At 43.0% G+C, this 24,772-nt stretch overlaps 1 protein-coding gene across 4 annotated transcripts in view; it reads right to left on the bottom strand.

Annotated features, from left to right (window-relative positions):
• LOC114784399 (RALY RNA binding protein like) overlaps window positions 1–17,097 on the bottom strand; it is a 54,741-nt gene extending 37,644 nt beyond the window's left edge. For 2 of the 4 annotated variants that reach the window (XM_028969754.1, XM_028969752.1), the window contains exon 1: window positions 16,911–17,097. The gene's annotated coding sequence lies outside the window, so the exon portion shown is untranslated. Of the gene's footprint in view, window positions 1–14,172; window positions 14,247–16,300; window positions 16,832–16,910 lie in introns of those variants that run through there. The other 2 variants (XM_028969755.1, XM_028969756.1) reach the window with 2 other exon arrangements.
• Window positions 17,098–24,772: the final 7,675 nt, after the last annotated feature.

A 24,772-nucleotide genomic window follows, 5' to 3' on the forward strand; every position in this document is an offset into this window, starting at 1 on the left:
GAATCAAGCAAATGTTGAGTGTGATGTGAAGCTGTCTTTGATAACAAGATCAAGATGTGTTTTCTTCCATGTCAGTTGATGCCACTAATGAGGACTGGCCCCCTACACACACACACACACACACACACACACACACATGGATCTTATACCCTTTGTTTGTGCCCTTGATTCTGGCTTCGATGAGAGGATTCACAAACAGAAAGGTCTAATGTGGTTCCTCCATGCCTGATGATGCCTTTAATGAGGATGGACATGCATACACACACACACACACAGACATACAGAGAAACACGGTCGCGGTAATAAATTTATTAATGACGGTATGAGGCGATTTTGTGCTGGCTTCATTTCTCCCGCAACGAAAAAAATGTAATGACTTCCCCAGTAATTAATGACTCTCTCTGGAGCCTATTCATGAAGGAGATTGTCTGTAATAGGCAGAGTGGAAAGTGAGCAGCGGCAGTGTGTGTGTGTGTGTCGGGTGGGGGGGTGTCTGGCTTTGGTTATGAATTTGAAAGCCATTCTGGAACATTAATGAGAAGGAAAAACAAATAGGAAATCTTCCAGAATTCATGAATAGATATTAAAATGGTGGAAAGTGACATTTTTATTTTTATCGGCCTGCAGTTGTGGAGGGGGGAACTGCGAGCTGTCACCCGGCAGGGGATCTCAGCTCAGTGTGACTTTGTGTGTGTCTCTGGCCTTGTGTTTCTATCTCACTGGGGACTAAAAGGGGGAAAAAAAACCCTGAACGTTAGGTGAACATTTACAAATCTGTTGCTGTAGTTAGAAATTCTAAGGTTGCATATATTAACCTAGGTCCTCACAAGGTATAAAAACTATTATGTCTGCTGGCATTTTATTATACGTTTTTATCCAAAGCGTCTTTTAATCAGTAGTGACAGGGACAGTCCCCCTGGAGACACTCAAGGTCTTGCTCAGGGACACAATGGTAGTAAGTGGGGTTTGAGCCTGGGAATTTGTGGTCTTCTGGTTCATAGGCGAATGGCTACTAGAACCCCTAGTGCATATTTCTTATCTGAGTTTTCAAAAACCTGCATTTCTTGTGGGGTGAAATGATCAAGTTTAAAACATAATTGCCAGAGTCTAGCCTCCGTTTCACCTCCTCAGCATCCACTTTCGTGTCTCTCTCACGATAATTAAAACGCATCACCTTATGACGGTGGCTGAGAATTGCAAATCAATTAAACATTTTATTTTATTAAACATTGACATTTAATAAAACACATTTATAACATTCACCAAAACAAAGTTTCAAGCAGCGGAAAAGATGTGTGTGCGGATCGATCATTTACTGCATGTGGTTGACCCGACTAAAATTATAGAAACTGAGCCCGGACCAGACACATATTAGAGCTCTAGCTCACATTCTACATAAAGGTGCTAACACATGATGCACATGTTAGAAAATGTGTGTGTTTGAGTGCACAGAGAGATAATTGTTTTATTGAGTAGAACTGCATGCGCATATAAACTCTGCTTGAATTTTGTAATTTAGCAATTTTGTAATTTGCCAGTGGCTTGGGGGACGGGGGGTGAATTGTGGCTTTTGTGCTGTCTCTCTCACACACATACACACAGATACAATTACAGACAGAGAAGTTGACTTGCTGTAACAGCAACCAAGAGGGCTGAGAGACACCCGTGCAGTTAATCAGAGACGGCAGTGCTGTTAGTGGAACACAGAGAGGCGTCGGCTCTGTTGCACATCTGTCTGCTCTGCTACTCAGAGACAGAGAGGACGACACATCAGTGCTGCTGAGAGACCGGAACGCAGCAGCTGCTTTTATGAATGGGCGGGACGTCTGGAGCCTGACCGAGCACCGGGACTGACTTCATCCTTCAGAAGAAGTCACGTCTGTATGAATAATGAAGGCAATTGAATCATGTGTGCGGACGACTTAGTGAACTGCTCCTCAGTTCAGAAAGAAACTGCACTTAATTGCGCATACAACTGGACATAGGGCTGATCATCGATTGATGATTGCGGTACAATTCAGCCAAGGAGGCTGAAGTGAAGGGGATTTTTTTGTCATTGTGATGCACAGTATAGCACAGCACAAAGCACATGCATTTAACCCATCAGCCTTACGCCTTGTCCACGGCCATTGGCAGTCGTGGCACTATCACTACTATCACTAATCACTAATATTTGTACTGTACCAAGAAGGAAAAGCATGTACACAGCTTTTCCTCCACAAGAGCTAAGCATAAGTTTTGTACTGTAAAATATTATTTGCAAATAAACAATGATAACAATGATAAACTGTATAGAAAGAAAAGCACTTTTTTTGCAGTAAACTCAACCAAACCTTAAGTATTTGACTGGTGATTGTATGTGTGGTTTTTGATGTTCTGTTGGCCTTTGAAAACACAGTTAAGGCCCTCTCCATGCATTTCCACTGGTGTCTGGTATAAGACACTCAAAACTCATTACACGCTGGTCATTGACACTTCTAGCTAGATACAGATACAGAGTCATGAAAACCAGGACAAACTGCCTTCAAAACCACTTTTATCCAAAAGCAATCCAGACTCTAAACTCAAAATGAACTGTTCTCCATATATGTGGTATATCTCCATATAATATCTTATCTTATCTTATCATACCTATTATCTTATCTATTAAGTGCTGAGATGGTTGAGGAGTGGACAAGATTAAAGGAAATGAACATACAGATGTAGGGCACTATTTTCGAACTGGTGTTAAGCACAGCACAAGGCGCCAAGCATGTGCGCTAGTGTCATTTCTTCCTGTCACCCACTACACGCCCACTCCGGAATGACATTTGGTTTATGCAAGTGCCTTGTGCACATGAGTAAAAAGGCTCTCAGCAGCTAGTCTTCTGGAGAGGTTAAAAACCCGGTGCGTGTAATGTTATTCGGTTCCAGGCAGAATCTGTTCTCCAGCTCAATTTCAGCTGCACGAGCCAGAAACAGAAAGAAACCTGAAACTAATGGTGCAGGGCGCGCACGGGCGGGGTGAGGAGGGCTGCAACTCGCATCTCCAGGCTGGAGCTCACACTGTGCTGCTGCATCAGACTCAACACTCGCCGTTCACTGGCTACTGGCTGGTGTGTGTATGTGCTTACGTGTGGCATGTGTGTGTGGTTGCTGTAGGGCAGAGCGAGCTCAGTACCGCGCAGCTTAAAGACGGACGGGAAGGGCTTCATGCTTTTCTCTTTGTTTATCTGCAGTGAGCAGCGCCTGATGCTGGATTTTAATACTCGAGCTGCCGCCTCCCTGAGGCAGGTTGCAGATCACACTGCTGGAATGCTGCAACACTGGTGCAGCGAGATGGCAGTTGCCTCATGATCCATTACATGATATGGTACATGGTGTAGGCATCGTTATGGCTGTAATCAAAAGATTTTCTCATACAACAAAAAACAGGCTAATTTTCAGAATGACAAGAGAGATTGCATGGCCAATTTAGAACCGCCAACACGCCTACTGTGCATGTCTTTGGGCGGCAGGAGGAAACTGGAGAACCCCGCGTGATCCGACCTAAGACACTCGGCAGTGTTGAGTGTCACCACCAGATGGAGCTGTGAATGACCATGCAAGATGACAGATGATCAATTGAATTTGACGTACAAGGCCTACAGATTATGTATCGCCCTCTTGTGGTGAACAAAAGATCTTAATCCATGATTAAGATTAAGATTCATGCAATTATGCATGAACCATATTGGTTCAATGACATGACAATCAATAATACATACATTGGCATTGGTGATTGGTTGCCTGTTCAAAGTGGTACTTTATAATTGCAAGGTTCATTTTATACTACACAGCATGGAGGACCCCTTAGATTAAGTCTAATTAATTGAATTGTATGCCTAATTTTGGGATTCATGCTAGTCGGCAGGACAAATCCCTTCAGGAACATCTGTTAAAGCCCTAATTGCAGCCGTCAGTGACTTTTATTGAAAAAAATATTAATTAGTCAATATAAAGTATTAATTAATATGCCATTTTTCATGCAAGAAAGATATCCGGTTTTGTCTAAAGTGCTAAACACCCACACACACAAACACACAATAAGGCTAATCAGATTCTGAGGATTATGAAAGATCTGCAATCCACACCACATCTATCACATGCTAAGATATTCATAACCTCCACCGCTCACAGTAAACCACGCACACACACACACACACACACACCTGGCTCAGAGAGTGGAAAAAAGTCAAAAGGATTTAGCACCAATCTCACTTTTGAGCTGAAGCTTCACGGCAGGCTCCTCTTACAGGTCTTTAATAAACACATACACACACACACACACACACACAGATCTCTGCTCCCCGGAGACATCTATAGCTTATCCTGTGTGCTGAGCGCTGCTTCAACAGCTCCGGAGGAGAATAATACCCACACAGGCAGTAAATAACACAACCTGCCATTTCTCTCCAAATAATCCCAGCAACCGGGACCGCGTCTACTAGAGACGTCCCACTGACAGTTCAGGGACGGGCAAGAAGGGTCCAGCTCAGAAAACCCTCATTCAGAAAACACAGTAATGAAACGGCATTCATTCACCCACGCAGAACAGTGGAGTGGTGGGAACAGGAAGCTGATTCAGTGGATGAATTCATTCTGATTCATGAGTGCAAATGAAATATTGCTACTTGCCTACATCTTGGAAAATAATTAGGGTCACACACACGTTTGTACAGGATATTCATCAGTGTGATTGGTTAGTTCGGGTTTGAACCCCACAAATTTAAATACAAATGAGCTTGATGGTGATAGGCCGAACAAATTGAAGTGTCCACACTCAAAGTGATCAGAATCATTAACGGAGTGCTGGTGTTTATGCATGCATACGAGGAAGGAACCGTCTGGAGTTCCTATGCCTGGAATTCAAGGGTTCGTGCATGTCAAAAAGCACAACGTTGTGGGAAAAGGTCATTTGTCTTTCGAAATTTCATACAAAGTAGGTAAAAATGTGTCGTATTCATTAAGAATAAAGTGAAATGGTGTTTGTTTGATCATCAATGATAGGTCTTGAAAGACAGAAATGCAGAAAACTGGATAAGAATATTAGTCACAATACAGAAAAGCTAAGGGATTGAAAGTTGCCTGTTTTATTTAAAATAAAGCAATAATAATAATAATAATAATAATTTAGTGATAGTTGATGGCATAATGAACAGTGGGTGTACCGTGAATGGAGGAATTTGTATTAGTAGAAAGCCATGGAGGGTGACCGTAGCACATTGTTGGGGCAGTGGTGTCCTAGCGGGTAAGGAAGCAGAGCCATAATCAAAGGGTTGCTGGTTCAAATCCAGAGCCGCCAAGGTGCCACTTCACTTTCACTTTCAGCACCGTCATGTGACCTGTGATCCCCAGTCTTCCCAAGGCTGCTGCAGCTGAACCCCTTTTTTGCTATCAGAGGATTAGAGAAAGTAAATATAAAGGATGCTGGTCCATAACCTCACTTTTTGTCCTTAATACACATGTAGCAGCTTTGGGATTTATACCACTTTTATACACAGAGCACTGCATCATACACGAGCAGGTAAATGACTCTTTGTTAAACAAGGCTATTTTTATCTGTTTTTAATGAACCTTTTTTCTTTTTTGCCCGGGTTCACACTCATCTGTGCACATTTCCAGTTCTGAGAACCTGCAAAAAAATTGCTAGTGTGCTAATTAGCGTGGTACGACATCTCACCGTCCAGGTTCTTTGCATAATAAAATAAGAAGCTGTGATTAACCCAGCGTTAACCGACTGCTCTGGAATGTTGGTTCTTTTACAACCTCAAATGTGTGCATGCAAATAAGATTAAACTTATTAGCATTAGGTTTATATTTACCCAGCGTAGAATAAGAAGCAGCATTTGACAAGGAGATACTAACTATTCCACAAGCCCTTATTTGTTGGTGTGTAGTAATATCTGATGACTGAATGAAGTTTTTAGCAATAGATTAAAAAGGAGAGGAGACTGTGGGCATGATTGACAGCCCTCATACGCCCTTCTTCCCCACCCTGTATGATTTAATATAGTACATTGCACCCCTTGTACACTAGAGGTGTGGCCTTTCACTGGTCTCATGATTCGATAAGATTACGATTATCAATGCACCGATTATCGATGCATCGTGATGCATCCCATCAATTTTTCTACATTACTTCACATCATGTTTTTAAATACGTCAGTGAGATGGGACTTAAGGCCTCGTTCACATGGACGTATGAAGCAGGACGTCACGTGTGCACGCGCATGTACATAAACATGCTCAATCATAACAATATTTAAATGAGCCAAATATAACACAGAAAGGAAATTGAAACCTGAATGCAAAATGGAAGGGATGATGAATCAGTAAAGCAAAAGAATTACTGACACTCATACGCCCATTACCACCATGCTGGTATAGCATCCTGAAAAAGAATCCTTCTAGCATAGAAAATTTGATTATGAACAATATTGATAACACTTCCCTGCATTACATTACTGAGTTAAAGGTGAAACGCTTTTTACACAGTCATCTTTTAGAAAAAATAATCTATTTGTTTGCAGCTAGTCACATTTAGTGACAATTTATAGTACCTAATTTAAGAAATCTTCAGTGAGTGAGGTGACAGCCACAAAAAGGATCAATGGAAAACACAGAGGACAGATAAAAAAAAAAAACATCTGCATGTTTTTGGAATGATATTTGTTGATGAATCATGGCCACCTCATACAGCCTGCTGTCCTCGTATTAAAAAAAATAGAATTTTGGCACTCCAATGACATGGTAGAGAACCTTCAGATTCATTGTTCGGCATCAGCACCCCAACATTGACTGCTTTAAGACTTGTAGTTCTGTAGTTATTTGTAGTTTTAGTTATCATTAATATTCCATATTATACATTAATTGATGTATATTTCATGAGGGAAACGTTGGAATGGTATATGTGTTGTGTGGAAAGCTTTATTAGGAATAAAGAGAATATATGTTTTACATATTTTTATGTTTTTGTAACCAGAAGCCTCAAATATGGTTAAATAGGCTGTTTTAAACAACAGCAGCAACATTTTGTTCAAATCTGCCAGAACGTTATAATAACCACCAAAGAGCTGTCTTAGAATTTGTCGGCCACTCGCAGCGCTGCAGAACTCATGACAGGTCTGCTTGTGTTTTTTTTCTGCATCAGATAACGCCGTTTCCATGCATTTCTTTTTTTTTTTTTTGTGATCGCAGCATTAGTATGAGGTCTGGCCGTGTACAAGGGTCTCATTTATAAATATGATCTCAAATATAGAGGCGCAGCAGAGGTACAGTACTGGTCCTTAGGGAACGCGCCCTACCCCGGGGGAACAGAGTGTTCTCTGTGGGAACAATTTACTCCTTTTTCAAGGGTCCAGGACCCTTGGAAAAAAACATTCTCTGGAGGAGATCACCCTGTATAAAGCATTGAAAGGTGCACTTCAGCACCTTTACTCTCTGTGAGGGCTTTAATCTGCCGCCGCTTAAAAATGAGAGGAGCCTGTAGATTTTCTAGTTTTCACAAAGACACAGGATGACGGTATCAGATTTCATCCGTTTGCCCCATCAGTTCTACTCCACAGTGTATGGACAGATGCCAGTCACTAAAACGGAAGGCCATCGCGCCAGAGGCTGCTGCATTTAGTGGCTGGTAGGAGGTCACCAACAGCATCATCATGCACAACGATTATTCTTTGTTTAATTTGGTTCCCCTTTTACTTTAGGCTTGCAACGTGGGATGCAATTATCCAGTGTGCACACACAGACACACACACACACACAAAATGAAATATTCATTCCAACAACACTGTGCCACCGTCTGGGCGTTTGATTAAAGGAGTTACACGCTGACCCCTCTATACAAACCCCCACACGTGCGCTGTTTCGAGCCCAGAAAACATGATTAAATGTCAGCGTTGTCAGAGTTCAGGGCGCTAAAGTGAGCGGGAAATGAAAATGTCAACAAACGGACGAAAATGTCAGACGGGCCTCAGAGAAACTGTCCAACCTGAGACTGCGGCCGGGCTGGTCGTTATGGGCAAGGTGTACCCAACTCAGCTCACAAGGTCCTAATCTGAGTCTGCAGCGGAACAAGAACCTTCTTTTTATGATCTTGCATTTTATTATGACTTTTTATTCTCGGCCCTAATTAGCAGTGTAAGGAATGTCAGTCATGTCTATGGGTTCCTCCCATTTTAAACATCATTAAAGTTCATATTCTGGGTTTCAGAACTTTCATCCCATTATTGCTGAACTGTCCACTGTGCACTGTGTGTGTGTGTGTGATCTGATCTAAGGGTCACTGGACTCCCTCATTACAGCGGCAGAGAGATCAGTCCAATAACGGCACCAACTCACCGCAGCCTCTTCACATCCACACACTAATTATTGCCAATTCGTGTTGTAACATATCCGGACACCACCGGACACCAGACATCACATGCTCCGGAATATCTGGACCTGATGGGTGCAGGAACATGATCACCAAATCAAATTAAACCATGACAAATAACAGAACTGAATGATTTTGGACGCCTTCAGTTTATGCAACTGATTAAAATGTCAACATTTTGCTGGAAGGGACTTTAAAATCTGCATATTGCGCCAATAACATAAATTGTGCCAGGAGAGTTTACACGACATAAAACATCAAGAGAACGTAAGTCAGTAACAAAAGCACACGCAGGCGTACGTGAGTTGTGTGTTCGCGGCGCACGTGTTATAACGTCCACACGCCGTCAAGATCCATACACAATCTTAATAACAAAGTCACCCCAACAGACCCCAGACCTGTCAATCATACCTGCTGTGGTTCTACGGCAGGTCTGATATTGACAGCGGAATGTAAAGCAGTTCATCTTGCCACGGCACAAACAAGCGGAGGGCTGCGCCTCGATTGGTTAAAAGCCAGGTCTTGCGTGATTGGTTGAGCGTCACCTCACCTGAAGTGATACGTGAACACGGGGAAAAGCAGCCCACAGATAATCAAATAGCTGTTATCCAGAAGGAAGTGCAAAAGCACCATTATTACTGTTGGAGATTGCACTTTATCCTTTTTTTCTCCTTTTGTGGGCACGGTTTCTAAAAGGAACGATAAAAGCAGCTATTTTCTCCAAAAAAAAAAAAAAACAGCACATTCACAACACACAATCGCCACACAACTCTCTGGCTTTTCAGTGCAGTGAACAGCAGGCTTGGTGCGACCCATTTTTTTCTTTTTCACCCCCATGACATGGTGCCGAATTCACCAAAGCATCTCCGAAATATTCTTAATTGCTTTCTTATCTTTTCTCAAGAGTGCCATTCTATATAAAAAAGAGATCTGTTCTTAAATAATCATCTTAAGATAAGACTTTAAATTACAGTCCCTCTCTTCATTTCCCTTTACTGTAGTCGCCTCCAAAAATACATAAAAATAGTTTTTCTGCCTTTATCTGTCTGTTAGACATCATGATTGAATAATAAGTTTCTACAACAAAGTTTGGAGTGAGATGTGATGTACAGTATTGTGGATATTCTTTTCTCTTTTTTTTTTACAACAAGAACGTGTCGAGATTTGTCAGCAAAACCCGGGTAAGTGCAAGGATTGTACTTGACAGCGAGTCGACCCATGAACCCCACACAGCAGGCACCCAGCTGGTAAACTTTACTCCCCCAGCAGGACGCGATCTGCTCATCCCTTCCTTACCAACCTTTCATATTAATAACCTATTATTAATAATACAGGGTGGTAGTAGCCTAGTGGGTAACACACTCGCCTATGAACCAGAAGACCCGGGTTCGAATCCCACTTACTACCATTGTGTCCCTGAGCAAGACACTTAACCCTAAATTGCTCCAGGGAGACTGTCCCTGTAACTACTGATTGTAAGTCGCTCTGGATAAGGGCGTCTGATAAATGCTGTAAATGTAAATGTAAATGTAACCTATAAAATGCCAAAACGCACTGTTAAAATACCATACGATATTGTCTGTAAGCTGAATCCGGAGGGGGCTGTCCGGCTCTGCGATTTGGGCCGGAGCTTCATTGCTTTCTGTTCATTGTTATCCTGATTGTGTGCCCGCTGTTGTGAGTGTTTAAATGTCGCCTCTTGTATCGCTTCCCTGTCGGGGTCCTGTTCTGACACGGTTACCTGTTTTATGTAATAACTTCCCGGTTGTGAAGTTGTGCGAATGTGTCCATGCCTGAAACCAAAACTATAAAACGCGTTAACAAATCAACTTAATTGCATCGTTCAGAGAACAAGCATATTCTGTATTATCAGGATGCTGATGAATAGGATAAATAAATAAAGGAGTGTGCAGTTCTGAGAAGTGGGTTTTGCCTCCAACGCAGCTGTTTGAATCATTTTTGTCCCTAATGTGTGTGTGTGTATGTGTGTGTGTGTTGATGGCCTCTTGTGAGGACACACAGTGACTATCCTCCCACGCAGTTAACCCTCGGACCATTGTCAACTGCACAGACCCAAGTCATTTCGGTTACCATAACAACAGAGGCCGCTGCACAATGAGTGCTTTCTACGTCCATCGGAGCCACCCGGATCACCTACACAGGCCCACACACACTCTGACAGTTCACATTCACCAGTACAAGAAAAAATCCGGTTTTTACTAAATTAGTTGCAATACACTGTTTTTGCACATTTATTTATGGCACATGCAAACACGTGCAAATCTCATCAATAAAAAAAGAGATTTGCAGAAATTTAAGAAGGATGAAATGACCTTCAGCTCAGCGTGTCTGGTCCGCTGCTGCTGCTGTCCTTGAGCCGGGCGTGTGTGTATATTTAAAAGTGGTGAGCGCTCAGGCCTCGGCGTGATGTAATGAGGTTGACAGGAGTGGAACCGACGGATCGGGATAAGACAGAGGGAGATCAACCGGCAGAAAACTGATCCCATCAAGAGAGCCAGGCTTTAATCTCAACTGCCACAGACATTATGGGAGACCCGTCCAGCAATAACACACATGCAAACACACACACATTTCGTGGTTCGTTTTATTTGGGCTTTTGTACTATAATCTGGTGCCACATTAGTCGGAGGCTGAGCCAGCCTCATACTTGAACCAGTAAGCAAAAAAACACACCGAGGTTCAGCTACAGAGTCCAATTGTAATAACAGATTTAATCTTACATCTCATTGATTCTTGTTGTTGAATGTGACATGTGGGGTAGTGGTGGCCTAGTGGCTAAGCAAGTTGACTTGTAACCAAAGGGTTGCAGGTTCAAATCCAAGGTGCCACTGAGGTACCCTTGATCAAGGTGGGATGGGTTAAAAGAAGAGGACACATTCTGGTGTTCCTGTGCTGTGCTTCAGTATATCACAATGACAAAAACACACAAAATAAATGTGTAAATCGTGTTGCCACAGGATGTTTTCTTGTAGCAGCATAGATAGGGGCAGTGGTGGCCTAGCGGTTAAGGAAGCGGCCCCGTAATCAGAAGGTTGCTGGTTCGAATCCCAATCTGCCAAGGTACCACTGAGGTGCCACTGAGCAAAGCACCATCCCCACACACTGCTCCCCGGGCTCCTGTCATGGCTGCCCGCTGCTCACTCAGGGTGATGGGTTAAATGTGTGCACTGTGTGCTGTGCTGCTGTGTGACAATGACTTCACTTCACTTTTTAAGATTTGTATTGTATTTGTCTATTCTATGCAACGTTAGATGGAATGTAATATCAGAAAATATTCTATTGGCATTGACAGATATTCAATATGCATTGGAGCAGAAAACCTTTCTGCCATCTCTAGTAGGCATTTAATTCGATCCACTTATAGCTTTGATCTGAATACGCAGTGGCATTATTCAGTCTCTTAAAATGGCATGCATTTTACATATAAAGCAAATGAATGTCTTTTGTTCAATGTAAAGTTAAAAAGAATGGCCCTAGGTTTCTGGCCTTGGTTCTGAATCCACGTCACATGGTATTTGGTGGCCTGAAACCAGCTTGTTATAAAAGTGCTATCCGTGGTACTGAAATCAATTCGAATGAGAATGGCCTGGGATCATGGCTCAGAAACCAGACCAGTGCTTAAGTGCCACTGTCTGTGGTCCTGAAACCAGTGTTATTTATTAGGGTGCTATCCATGGTTCTAGTCGTGTTAGAACATCGGACCACTCTACCTCCCTGTGACACTTGGCACTACGTGACACTTTCTGTGGAACTGAAAGACAGACTTGTTGTTGGACTTTTCTTTTTTTAAGTTCTTTTACCAAACTGATGACACTGAAACTGTACTGAAGTGAAAGTGAAGTGATTGTCATTGTGATACACAGCAGCACAGCACATGGTGCACACAGTGAAATTTGTCACCGGCAACCTTCTGATTACAGGGCCGCTTCCTTAACCGCTAGGCCACCACTGCCCCCTTACAATTATCAATATATTATGCATGACCTCAAATTGAATACTTATATTATGCAGAAATACGTGGATCCCTGTTCCGTACCTTCTCCAGTGAACACCGGAAGAAGGGTAATGTTGGCGAATGACAAGTGGGGTGCAAAATGCTTTCGGATATGAAAAATCCTTCTGCAGTGTGAAATTAGATGTGCGTGTATTTGTCTGAAATTGATACTAAATCAACAGTCCTGAAGAAAAACCGAGAATCACATAAACCGATTAAAAGTACTGTATGGGCATTTTACACACATAATAACAAAAAACTTGCATTTGAAGTGTAGCTAAAAAGGAAAAAATGATGTTTTGTAAAAATCATTTTAATTAGCCTGGAAAAGGGGAGGGGCATGTTACATTACAGTCATTTAAATGATTTTTGTTCGTTGATTTCACAGCCAGTGAGATTCCTGGTGGAACGAGAGCTGCCCAGGTCACTTTTAGAAAGACCTGGGTGAAGCCAAAGCCGATGCTGGTAAAGTCGGCACAGCTAAGGCAGTTTTGATGCGCATCCCACAATGCCTCGAGGCAACATGACCAGACCAGTCAGCCGGATGATGCCAGGCCACCCCGCTGCCCTGAGGAAAGGCCCGTCTTCTCACCTCATCTTAACTCTACAGAGATCCTCTGGGCTGCCCCTCATTCACAGCGAATGGATACGGTACTCGTTTCATATTCACACCCTCTCTCACACACACCACATTCAGTGACATTTCCTATGAGCCACACATTTTCATTCTGTCTGTATTTCCCAACGAATGGTGAAATCGAAGCTACAACGTGTGCAGTTACGCCGCGGCCCCACACCCTGAGGAGCTGGAGCTAATCCGAGACGACATGCAACCTGCAGGAAGAAGCCCCGGAAACCCTTGGCCCACGTGTTTAGGCTCTTGTTTGCCCAGCCCACAGTCAATTTTGGTCACATCACAAAAATGGTTTACATCCAGACTTTAAAGAACGATGCAATTTGGATGTAATTTATTTCTGTGACGGATGTAACCCACGCAGGCAGTTACAAAGCCAATCAACTCAATATTGATGACTACTGCGGCAAACCACCCTAATTACACCCCACATCCATCCACAATCAAGATCCAGGGACGTGACCTTCTGCCTGCCGATACCCGGCCGCTCCAACGGGGCACCTCTGGCGAAACGCTGCGGTTCATATTCAACGCTCTGATCGTTTTCATTCTTTTTATATTATTATCATTTATTTACGGCCATTGCCGCAGCAGCTCCTTTTTTCTTTTTTTTTTTCGTAGCACGTAAGAATATTTGCAGCATTCCGCTTTGATCTCCTTAGTGACTCATTTGCCACATTTCCATAAAGTCTCAATTTCCGGGCAATTTTTGCGTCAGTACTTTTCACTTCCCATCATGCGGCAAATGAAATAAAAAGAGCACATAAAAAAAAAAGCAGCAAGCTCCATATTTTTAAGCCCTGTAAATGAAGTAGGTGTTGAGCTTCCTGACTGCGAGTGTCACATTAGCACAGCCACAAACTAATAAGCGCGTGGGCCCTGTTTTTCATGAGCACCACAGATATAGCATATTCATATTCATGGGACATATTTACATGAATTATACACACTTTCTGTTTTTGCACCTCAGCTCCAGTCGCTAAATCCCCAAAACACGAGTGAATAAATGCAGAATAAACAGATACTTTTGCTACAACCTCGGGCGGAAAGGGGAGTGTGAGGCTGAATAAAATCGGGATTACACATTTCACAAATTACATGTACACAGAAAAAACATAATTGTGGCACCTTGGCGGTTCGGAATTCAAACCGGCATCCTTCCGATTATGGATCCGCTTCTTATCCCAATAGGCTAAACACTGCCCACTGACCTTCAGATATACACACACACATCTGATTCTTTACGGACATTTTTTGCATTTGTGTGCATGGAACTCAGTCAAATTTTCTGACACACCCATTTAAGGGTCTGACCCTTAAAATATGAAATATCAGATACATGTAACAAAGCAATGTGTTTCATATTTCAGGGAACTTTTGCTGTGATGACAGCGTTTCACACTCCTGGCGTCTCTCAGCCAGCTCCAGTTTTCCACCACGGCTTGCCAAGGTGCCACGTGAGGTCCCCAAGGTTCCGTCCCCACACACTGCTCCCCGGGCGCCTGTCATGGCTGCCCACTGCTCACCAAGGGTGATGGTTAAAAGCAGTGGCCACATTTTGTTGTGTCACCGTGTGCTGTGCTGCAGTGTTTCACAATGACAGTCACTTCACTTTCAACTTGCTGCTGCGTTTCTTTAATGATCATCTGACAAATTCTTTATTAGATTCATCAAAAAATCGTCATTGTCCCCATGACCTTCGTGAAGTAGGTGTGTCCAGTGGAAACACTATTATAGAGGCTACATCTCCACGGTGGTGCCGATGTTCCAGAATATGACTGACATTGATAGTATGCGGTAGCCCATTACAGATTGGTGATAAGGCAGGAATAAAGAAAACGGTTGTGTTCACGTGAGTCACATCTTTTCCTCACCTTGAGGCTCAATTCCTTGAATTAAAAGCTGAATTAAAAGTATGTGTGTGTGTTTGTATGTGTGCGTGTGCTTTTCCCGAATGCAGCGACCGTCCTCACGGTGCTCACATGACCCTTTCTCAGCCAAGGTCTTCCTAACCAATAGCCAGTCACCTGGTTCTAGCGGCTTTGAAAATCTCAGTCACAGTGTGATTCTGGGAAGTCTTCCGTTCACCGCTCACCTTGCAGCTGTGGTCGCAAAACATGCACTATTCATATTTCTATTATGCTGCATCACATTGTCCTTGAATACGTGTGTAAGAGCTGTTTAATGAAAAAAGAACGAGAGAAATAACTAACATATCAAATGTAATCCCACGACTAAATCATGCAACTATGAGTTGTCACAATGGTAAGAACTGCTTTTTAACCCGAGTCTCGTGTTTTGTTGTAATTCCGCTGTCTTAATCACTCCTGACTGACAGGAGCTGTTGCTTCATTTCATCATCTGTAAAATGATTTTTAAGAATGAAACTGAGTCCCGGAGCCGCTACATAAAACCAGTCTGTCTGCAGATGGCCAAAGAAAATGTAAGTGACCAAGAGGGTCAGGAGTGGAACCCTGCCGTCAGTCCACGCCCACCACAATTCGCCCTGCCCATCAGCACTGGGGACCTACCGAGGATGGCGCCGAATTTGAAAATTCAGCCTGGCTTGTAATTATAGAGCGTTAATGAAAGGGTGTAATAATCATAAATCCGGCCTGTGGGTCAGGATCTCAGCCCTGTACGTCCACTGCAGCCACGCTGTCAGAGATCTTTAATTCATGAGCGCCGAGGTACCTGCGGGGCACGGGCGGATCAGGGGGATGAAGGCCACAGGACCGGGCAGAGACTGTTCTGGCACGGAACCTTCAGCGTTCCATAAGTTGCACCACACAGATCGAGGAGCTAGTAATAAGACAGCCGCATTAGAACTTCGGGTGGGAACCGAATTAAAAGTGGGCGCGATGTGTGACGATGGCGGGTCTGATCCGGCGAGGGCCCTGCAACCGACAATACCTCCCCAAACACACACACACACACACACACACACACATCCCTTCGTTTAATGAGCAGCAGCAGCTTCCAGGACTTCGTCAAATGAACACAGCAAAAGTGCCAGGATTGATTTTTTCTTTCTTTTAATATAATAAAACATACATACAGACAGGGCTGGACTATATCTTATAAGTGCAACACTGTAAGGAAACGGTGTGTTTCGTTCTCGCTGCACCCAGATGAAAGAAAAATCTCACACCAGATCATACAAAAAGAAGGGACGGATGGATGGAACAGAGCCGGGCGTTGTGGGTCTTTTATTCCCCCTCTCTCTCTCTTTTTAATAAATGGCATCCTCGTGTACCTGCAGAAGGAGGACAGGCTCTTCATCCCGCTGACACCCAAACCAAAAAACGGATCGATCTCTCCTCCTCCTCCTCACCCCCACGAGAAACGATTCCCTTCACGTCCGCGCACCGAGACGCAACTACATCCACGGGGAAAAGCCAACCAAGCAACCAGAAAAGTTTCCCGTTAAAACATCAGCAGGCTTTCAAAATGGAAAGAAAAAAGAGGGGAGGAAATAAAAACATTTTTAAAAAAGACTGATTTCACTCGGTGACACGCACCTACATGAAAATCGGAAAACTCACCAACAACCCAACAAAACCCAGAGCAGATCTTACAGCAAAAGCACATCATAATGAAAAACAAAAAATAAAAAGTAATAAGAAAAAAAAAGAAGAAAAAGAAAAGCAGTCAGAAAAAAAGGATGAACAGTCACGCTTTCAGAACTGCACACGACTGGACGCCCCCACTGCACAAAACTTGCAGAATCCCATCAGAACCAGCACTTCCAATCCCACCACCAAAAAGAGGGCAAATAAAAACAAGGCAAAAGACAAAAAAACGCGTTTTGTAAAAAAAAAAAAAAAAAAAAAAAAAAAAAAAAAGGCAGGGGCAAGTGTACTCACCGAGCGGGAGTTAAAATGGTGCGATTTAAAAACGCGATATGGGAGGAGGAGGAGGAAGAGAAGAAGAAGAAGAAGAAGAAGAAGAAAACAGGTTATGGCGGCGCGAAGCGGGATGAGCCGCGTCTCTCTCTCTCTCTCTCGCTCGCTCGCTCGCCGGCGCGCTCCCGCGCGCTCGTGCTCGTCTCGCCGTTAAGCGCGCGCGTGACGCCGCGCGATCCCGGTCGTTTTGTGACGTCACGCCCAACGCAAAACCAGGGCGACGTTCGTGCGCAGCTCGACGGCGGTTGTCGGTTTAATTAATGGCCGAAGCTCCGTCCGGAAGAACCACGGCGGATGAAGAGCTTCTCACTTGTTCATTAGCGACACGCTTCGCACGAGTCCACAACGCAGAGGCGACACTGCGGTGTCCACAGCGAGCGTCTCTGAACCGAAGGCACGAGGCCGATGGTTCCAGAAGCTCTGAATCACGCCGCTTTGAGAGGAACAGGGTTTCTTTTTTAGACCACTTAACTAGCAACTTGACCGCTAGAAAAAAGCCTCATGCGCTCTTATCTCCACGTGAAACAGGCCCTTTGAAGAGGTGACTGAGCTTATTAGAGGACCAATCCACATGGAAGAAGAAGGTAGAAGCAGGACACGTGGAGAACAACTCAGAACGTTACACAGGAAGCCCCATAAAGGAGATCTGCTAGAATTATGTGGAATGTATAGTTTAGTGTCAATATTTACAAATATATTTCATGTAACAAAAGATCATTTATGACTTACAAATACATGTGACATTGTTCACAAATGCATTAAACCTGCATTCTCAAATCACCAAGTGTATTTGTGAAAACCCCTTCATTTATTTCTGGATTTTTGCAGCTTCCCTGAAGGCGCTCGATGCACAAATGTGTTTTTTTCGAAAGGTTTACAGCCCGTCACATCAACTGATGTTGGAGAGTGATTTAATGTTGACAACATTGAACTACTTTTGATAATGGGCGGTTCAAGTGCAAGTAGAACTTCGTTATCTTCAAGATTCAAGATTGGTTTATTGTCAGTACAACAGTATACACAGTATACCGTGTATTGAATTCATGTTTCACTCAGACCCCTCCTCCCCTCCATTGTTCAATCATTAAAGAAAAATATATATGTATATATACACTAAGCTACACTAACTAAACCTTAAATACTGTGCAGGTTTCTCTATCGCAATGAACAGGTCAAACAGGACATAACTTAACAACGTCATGTAGGATTTCAAACAGGGCACAAGACAAGACAAACATGTGCAAGTTGTGCAGGAATATGCAAAAGGGGCAGAGATGTTCAAAATTAGTTGAGATGTGGCGGTTGAAGGTCTTGGTTAAAGGTCCCCTATTTAAACACATTTGTGCATCGAGCGCCATCAGGGAAATTTGAAAAATCCACAAATTAATGTAGGGGTGTTCCCGAATATGTATAGTGGTTTATAAATGGTAGTAGCGTGGTGGGTAACACACTCTCCTCTAATCCAGAGGACCCAGGTTCAAATCCCACTTACTACCTTTGTGTCCCTGAGCAAGACCCTTAACCCTCAGTTTCTCCAGGGGGGACTGTCCCTGTCACTACTACACCCCTGTAGCTCCCCTGTAGCTCGCTCTGGATAAGGGCGTCTGGTAAATGCCATAAATGTAAATGCAGCTTTAGCAATTGTGAGTCAAATAATGCATTTGTGAATAGTGTCACGTTTATTTGTCATAAGTCATAAATTACCTTTGTGAATTTTGTTACATTTGTTGCTGAGTCAAGAAATATATTTGTGAATGACGTGATATTTATTTATGAATTCTGAATACTGGATTGGGACGTAATGCTTCGTACCAGGGGTGTGAAAATGAATTGATTATACTGACGCCTCAACGTAACAACAAACGATCCAGTGCGTTGTCTTGACCATACAAGTAGCGATGAAGCATTTTTAGTCTTTCAGCATCTGATGATCCACTTCGATGTGGCCTGCACCCCTGTACTATAGGAGGCAGTATGCAGCGTAACTTCTGAAGTGGTGTTATGTGCATTTCAATGCTAACCCCAGTATCAGACTTAATCACACTGTGGGAAATTCTGAGGTATTGAAATTTTCCGGAATCGATATTGTATCGTATTGTGATGAAAGCTCTGATTTGGAACTCTTTTTCGTGGAGAAACCAAAAGGTTATGACCATCACACATTTGAACACTCTTTACTGCCATCTACAGGACGGGAAGGGGATTGTGGCGACAAAGTGAAACTAAATTCATGCATCTTCCCTGTGAAACGTATCCCCGCAAAAAGTTTAAGGGTTCTTTCTTGGCCAATGATGCACCTCTCCACCAGGTTTCATGGAAATCTGGCTTTGCAGAATCAAGCTGTATGGGGTGCAGACGTCCTGGAGTCTCAGCGTGTCTTGACAGCTAAAGAACACAGCAGAACAGCTGTCACAGCAGCTGTGTAGCTCAAGAAAGGGCGGGAAAAAAAGACAGATTCTTTCTTTCTTTCTCTGCCTTCCTTTCTTTCCATGTTTATTTTTGGAGATGACATTTCAGGGCATCCTGCAGAGATCATTCAGTCAGAAAAATCTGAGTGACTGAAGGAACCCAAGCTGCGCTGCCAGCACACGTCGTTCCACACACATGCACGCATGTACGCATGCATAATGAGCAAAATGGACATCATGGGTAGCAGCCTGCAGCAAGAGACGCGTCAACCTGACACCCCGGTCCTACCGACTAAAGCATTAATATGCAGAATGAGAGGGAGCTTGTTGTTTTTTGGTTTGTGTACGTGGTTAATTTAGCACAATGACCTTTTTCCAAGAACTCCCGTCAGAACTTACCCCCTTACCTCTTCTCTGACTGGCAGTTGTGAGCTGAACAGAATAACCAGGACCAAGCTGCATGAAGCCTGTGAGCTCCCAGCAGGAGGCCATTCCTTCATCTCAGTGCAGCCGCTGGTGAGACGCCGTCACGTTTCTGCACGTCTTCTCTCGGCGCAACGTTAACACTGTCTAATTAGGGTAAGAAAGGAAAGGCTTCATGCATTTCCTGTACGAGCCTCTGGAGGCTGTGTTGGGATCTGTGGCTACTTCAGTTTGCCTGGTGTGGATCCTTGACCACAAATTTCCATCAATGGATTCTTTTCTTTCCTGATGGCATTGGCCTGTGATGAGATTCATCAGGCTCTTATTGTGAAGAACGGTTCAGGGAGCGCGAGATGGTTTTTCACTCGTGGATCGGCCACCGTAACAGGATTGAGAAGCTTTGGAATGTGCTGGAGAAGACTTCATGCGGTGGTTGCGCTCTCTCATCCTCAGCAGTAAAATGAGCATTTTGGGTGTCGAACGCATGCTCTAGTCAAAGCTGATATCAAAGAAACATCACCCCTACGTTCTGGCAGAATAATGACTCTACTCTCTACGTACACATAAAAGCTAATGGCACCGCATTATATGGAACCATATCTTATATTTACAGGAAGCAGCTGGAGTAAATAAATGTGAGGGGACGTTACCAAAGCTTTGAAACTGATTTAAACAATGGGAAACAGATTAGATCTTCATTTCTCTGGATTTGGTAAATGCCGTTCAGCTACCGTGAGAAGGACACCGCGAAACGGAAATGTCAGAGCAAGTCAGTTTGAAGACGTTTATACCCATTTCCAGGGTTTTGTCACATCTCTGTCCTAATGTGAGCGCATTACCGTCCGCAGCGCAGCCAGACGCCCAGCTCATCGCCATTCCTCTGAGTTTTCATGCACTGGCAGGCTATGTGCGCTCTCATCATTGTCAGAATACTGAGAATACGGAATACTGACAATGTTCTCTGCCTCTCTCACTCACACACACACACACACAACACACACACACACACACACACACACACACACACACCTGACGGGTGACAGCAGAAGTGACACGGCTCTACACCACTCCACCAGAGCAGAACAGGCTGTGGAACCATGCTGTGAATGTTTGTTTCAAGATGTTCCAAGAGAGATGGAGAGATCTGATCCGACGTTCCGTTGGCTTCGCCATTCCATGTCTGGGTATCCGTCTTTCTTCATACCACCCGCTCAACACTCACAGAATTCTTAAAACAGCTGAAATTGAAACACTTACCCTTTTACATTGTGTTTAGGCAGGTCATTTTCTTCTATTTGTTCCCTATCTCCTCCCAAATGTAATCATTCATTCAGCACTATAACATAAAGGCCACTCATGTACGGAGGACAGGTTACCCGCAGCGGCAGTTGCCAGAGGAGATGAAAGTTAGGGTGGTAGTAGCCTAGTGGGTAACACACTCGCCTATGAACCAGAAGACCCGGGTTCAAATCCCACTTACTACCATTGTGTCCCTGAGCAAGACACTTAACCCTAAGTTGCTTCAGGGAGACTGTCCCTGTAACTACTGATTGTAAGTCGCTCTGGATAAGGGCGTCTGATAAATGCTGTAAATGTAAATGTAAATGTAAATGTAAATGGAAAAAGCAGAAGATGTGGACAACGAGACAGTGCACAAAAGAGCACATATAATGGTCCGGTAGGAATAACACTGACTGGAAAGATAAAAAATATATATTAGTATTAGTTTTTTCCTGACATCCACAACCCTCTTTCGAATAATCAAACTGTCTAAAAAGCTCATTCACAGTCATAAAGATTTAAGTTTTGGTTGGGGTCGGTGGTCTGGAGGTTATTAGGTACGGGACTCGCCAGAGACTCATGTTAGTCCACAACAGGGCGCACACCCAGACACACACTTACAATTTAGAGGCTCCAGTTCAACTAGTCAGTTTGCTTTCGAAATGTGGGAAGAAAAACCACGCACCTTGACCAAATTCCCCACACACCCACTTTTAATTACAATACACAAGCAATGTAAAGCTTCCTCAAATATTTTGTCTGCATTGCTGCTCAGTGAATAATAATTACAGTGAATAATAATTACATATATAAAGAACAGTATATAAATTGTATTATTTTACAGCTCTTGGAAAAAATGTAGAGCAGACTTTGCATATACAGTATGTTTTCTTTATTTTCATGACCATTTACATTGGTAGATTCTCACTGAAGGCATCAAAACTATGAATGAACACATGTGGAGTTATGTATTTAACAAAAAGTCACCGGACCTGAACCCAATCGAGATGGTTTGGGGTGAGCTGGACCACAGAGTGAAGGCAAAGCGACCAACAAGTGCTAAACACCTCTGGGAACTCCTTCAAGACTGTTGGAAAATCATTTCAGGTGACGACCCCTTGAAGCTCATCGAGAGAACGCCAAGATCAAAGTAAGGGGTGGCTGTTTTGAAGAAACTAGAATATAAAAAGTGTTATTTCAGTTATTTCACCTTTTTTTGTTAAGTACATAACTCCACATGTGTTCATTCATAGGTTTGATGCCTTCAGTGAGAATCTACCAACGTAAATGGTCATGAAAATATTTACTTCACGCTGCCAGTTTTAAGCCAGGTTTTTGACCATTACGTGTCCATAGTCTGTCCGTGACGCCGCCGGCTAGTGTGATGGCTGCAGCGAAAGTCGGAAGAAAGTCCTATTTGGGATTTCTTTGATTATGACAGTGGCAAAAATAAAAGTAAGTGCCTTGTTGTAGAAGCAGGTGATACAATATGTGGAATACTTCTCAAGGGGAAAAACCCCACGAATCTGAAAGTCAATTTGAAAAGCTCACACAAAAAGGCGAACCAAGAGTACCTGAACAAGCTAGCCTCTCGCCCGCCCTCCCCCGAAAGAGAAGCGGTAGCCAGGCCAGGTAACATGGGAAAGGAACGTGATACTACAGCATCCATAATGGACTGCTTCCACCGCCGACCAAGTAGCTGCTGGCTAGTAAATACGCAGGAACACCACAAATGAGAAGAAGCATTGGTAAATATGTTTATTAAGACTGGAATGTCTACACGACTGTGTGACTCGATTACCTTCAAAAAGTTCACCACTTCACTCGAACCAAAATTCAAAACACCCGGAGCTGCAAGAGTCAATAACCTTATCGGAGCTAAGATGGATAAGGCTATTCTGGTGATTTTGATTCATGCACCTGACAAATATCCTAATTTACAAAAAAAAAACTAAAACTAACACTGTAACTAATAAAAACTAAACTAAAACTAAGCAATTTCAAAATATCAAAACTAATAAAAACTAGTAAATCTGCCTCTAAAAACTAATTAAAACTAACTGAATTAAAAAAAAAAAATCTCAACGAAATAAAAACTAAAACTAATGAAAAATCCAAAACTATTATAACTGTGCTTGGATCAAATCTTCTATTTCTGTAGACATTGATTTCTCTGAAGACAGAAACTCTTTAACAGCTCAGAGTTGCTGTAACCAACTGTGTTCACCGCCCTATTACCTCAACTGATGAATGCACAGAGACGATTTCTTCAGGGCAAACAAATGCTGCAAGAAAGTGGTTATAGTAGCTCCATTATGCAAACACTGTTAATTACTGTCGGATCCACTGATGTTTGTTCCTTCATCTTCATTTATACACTTCAACATAATGGGACATGAGATGTTTAGTTTCTAATTTATTTCACTTACAACATTATTCAATTTTTTAAAAAGCAGATGTACTTGTTTTCATGAGAAGCAGAAGAAACTTGTGCTGGTAAATGACAGATAAAAATCCCCTGGGTTCTGGAAATCCCAGATTCCTGCACTGTGCACTGTTCACACTGATTACCGTCACATCCCCCATGAACACAGTGAATAGAGGCTTTTCCCTCTATTCCCTCTGTGTCTGAATGTGGTGAAGACATGTGGTGTGCATGCATGCGGTTGAATCTTCCCCTATCTTGCAAAGGTGTTGTGCAGGAATTATTATGTTCCATATTTATGATGACTAGGATAGACCCCATAGTAATATGCAACTGTCTGTGAGCAAAAGAGACAAGGCAGGAAAGAGATATGACCATGATAAAGAACTAGGTGGCATGATTATCTAACAGGAGCACAAAGGCTAGAAAAATCTATTACCTGGAGACAGGGAAATGAACTGACCTTCATCGCTCCCTCACTTCCTCTCTCCCGCCCCCATCTACTGTGGCTGCCGGTTCAGCATCCTGCTCCTCTGTGCTTTGTTAAGCGGACAGCCAACAGAAGCATGCCTCTAATTAAGCAGCATGTCCAGTTCAGACTCGTTTCGCTTGATAAATAATTTCTGCCCTGCTGGATGTAAATGAGCCTTTGGTCACTCACTACTAACAGGGCGAATGCTGCTACTTGCACTGCAGGTATTACTTAGGACACTACTAATAAGAAGACTACACCTAGTGTAGTACAAATAAATAAAGCAGGTGCACAAGGATGTTAAAGGATACAGCAAACAATACACAATGTGAAGATTAATACAGAAATTAATTAGGACCTCAATAAGTGGCGGTCCCTAGTGGCAGGAAACCGCCAACACTGAGACATGACACTAAAGACTAAAAAAACAGGAGACGCATGAACAATGTAGAGTCTGTTATGTACATTGGTTTAAGTCATTAATTAAGCTCTATTTTGCAAAAAATCCCTATACTTCGTTTGTGATTCTTTTTGATTATAGCAACATATTTTATTTTGTGTTTTTATTTTAGATTTTCCTTCACATTCTCATATTATGGAGGGCATGTATGGGGAGATGATCCACTTAACTGGCGAATCTGTGCCTAGTTTGCATAAAGATTTTAGCAGCGTTCTTTGCATATTTTGCTGCACTGTCAATTCCATAATCCCCCACATGGGTTCATAGCCAAGCCTTATTGAAATGACTAGGGAAAGAATTAGTTTTACATCTATTGCTTCTCTCCTGTGGAAATGTTCATCTAAACAGTGCAAG

Source organism: Denticeps clupeoides, chromosome 2, assembly GCF_900700375.1.
Source record: "Denticeps clupeoides chromosome 2, fDenClu1.1, whole genome shotgun sequence".
Classification (NCBI taxonomy): Eukaryota; Metazoa; Chordata; class Actinopteri; order Clupeiformes; family Denticipitidae; genus Denticeps; species Denticeps clupeoides.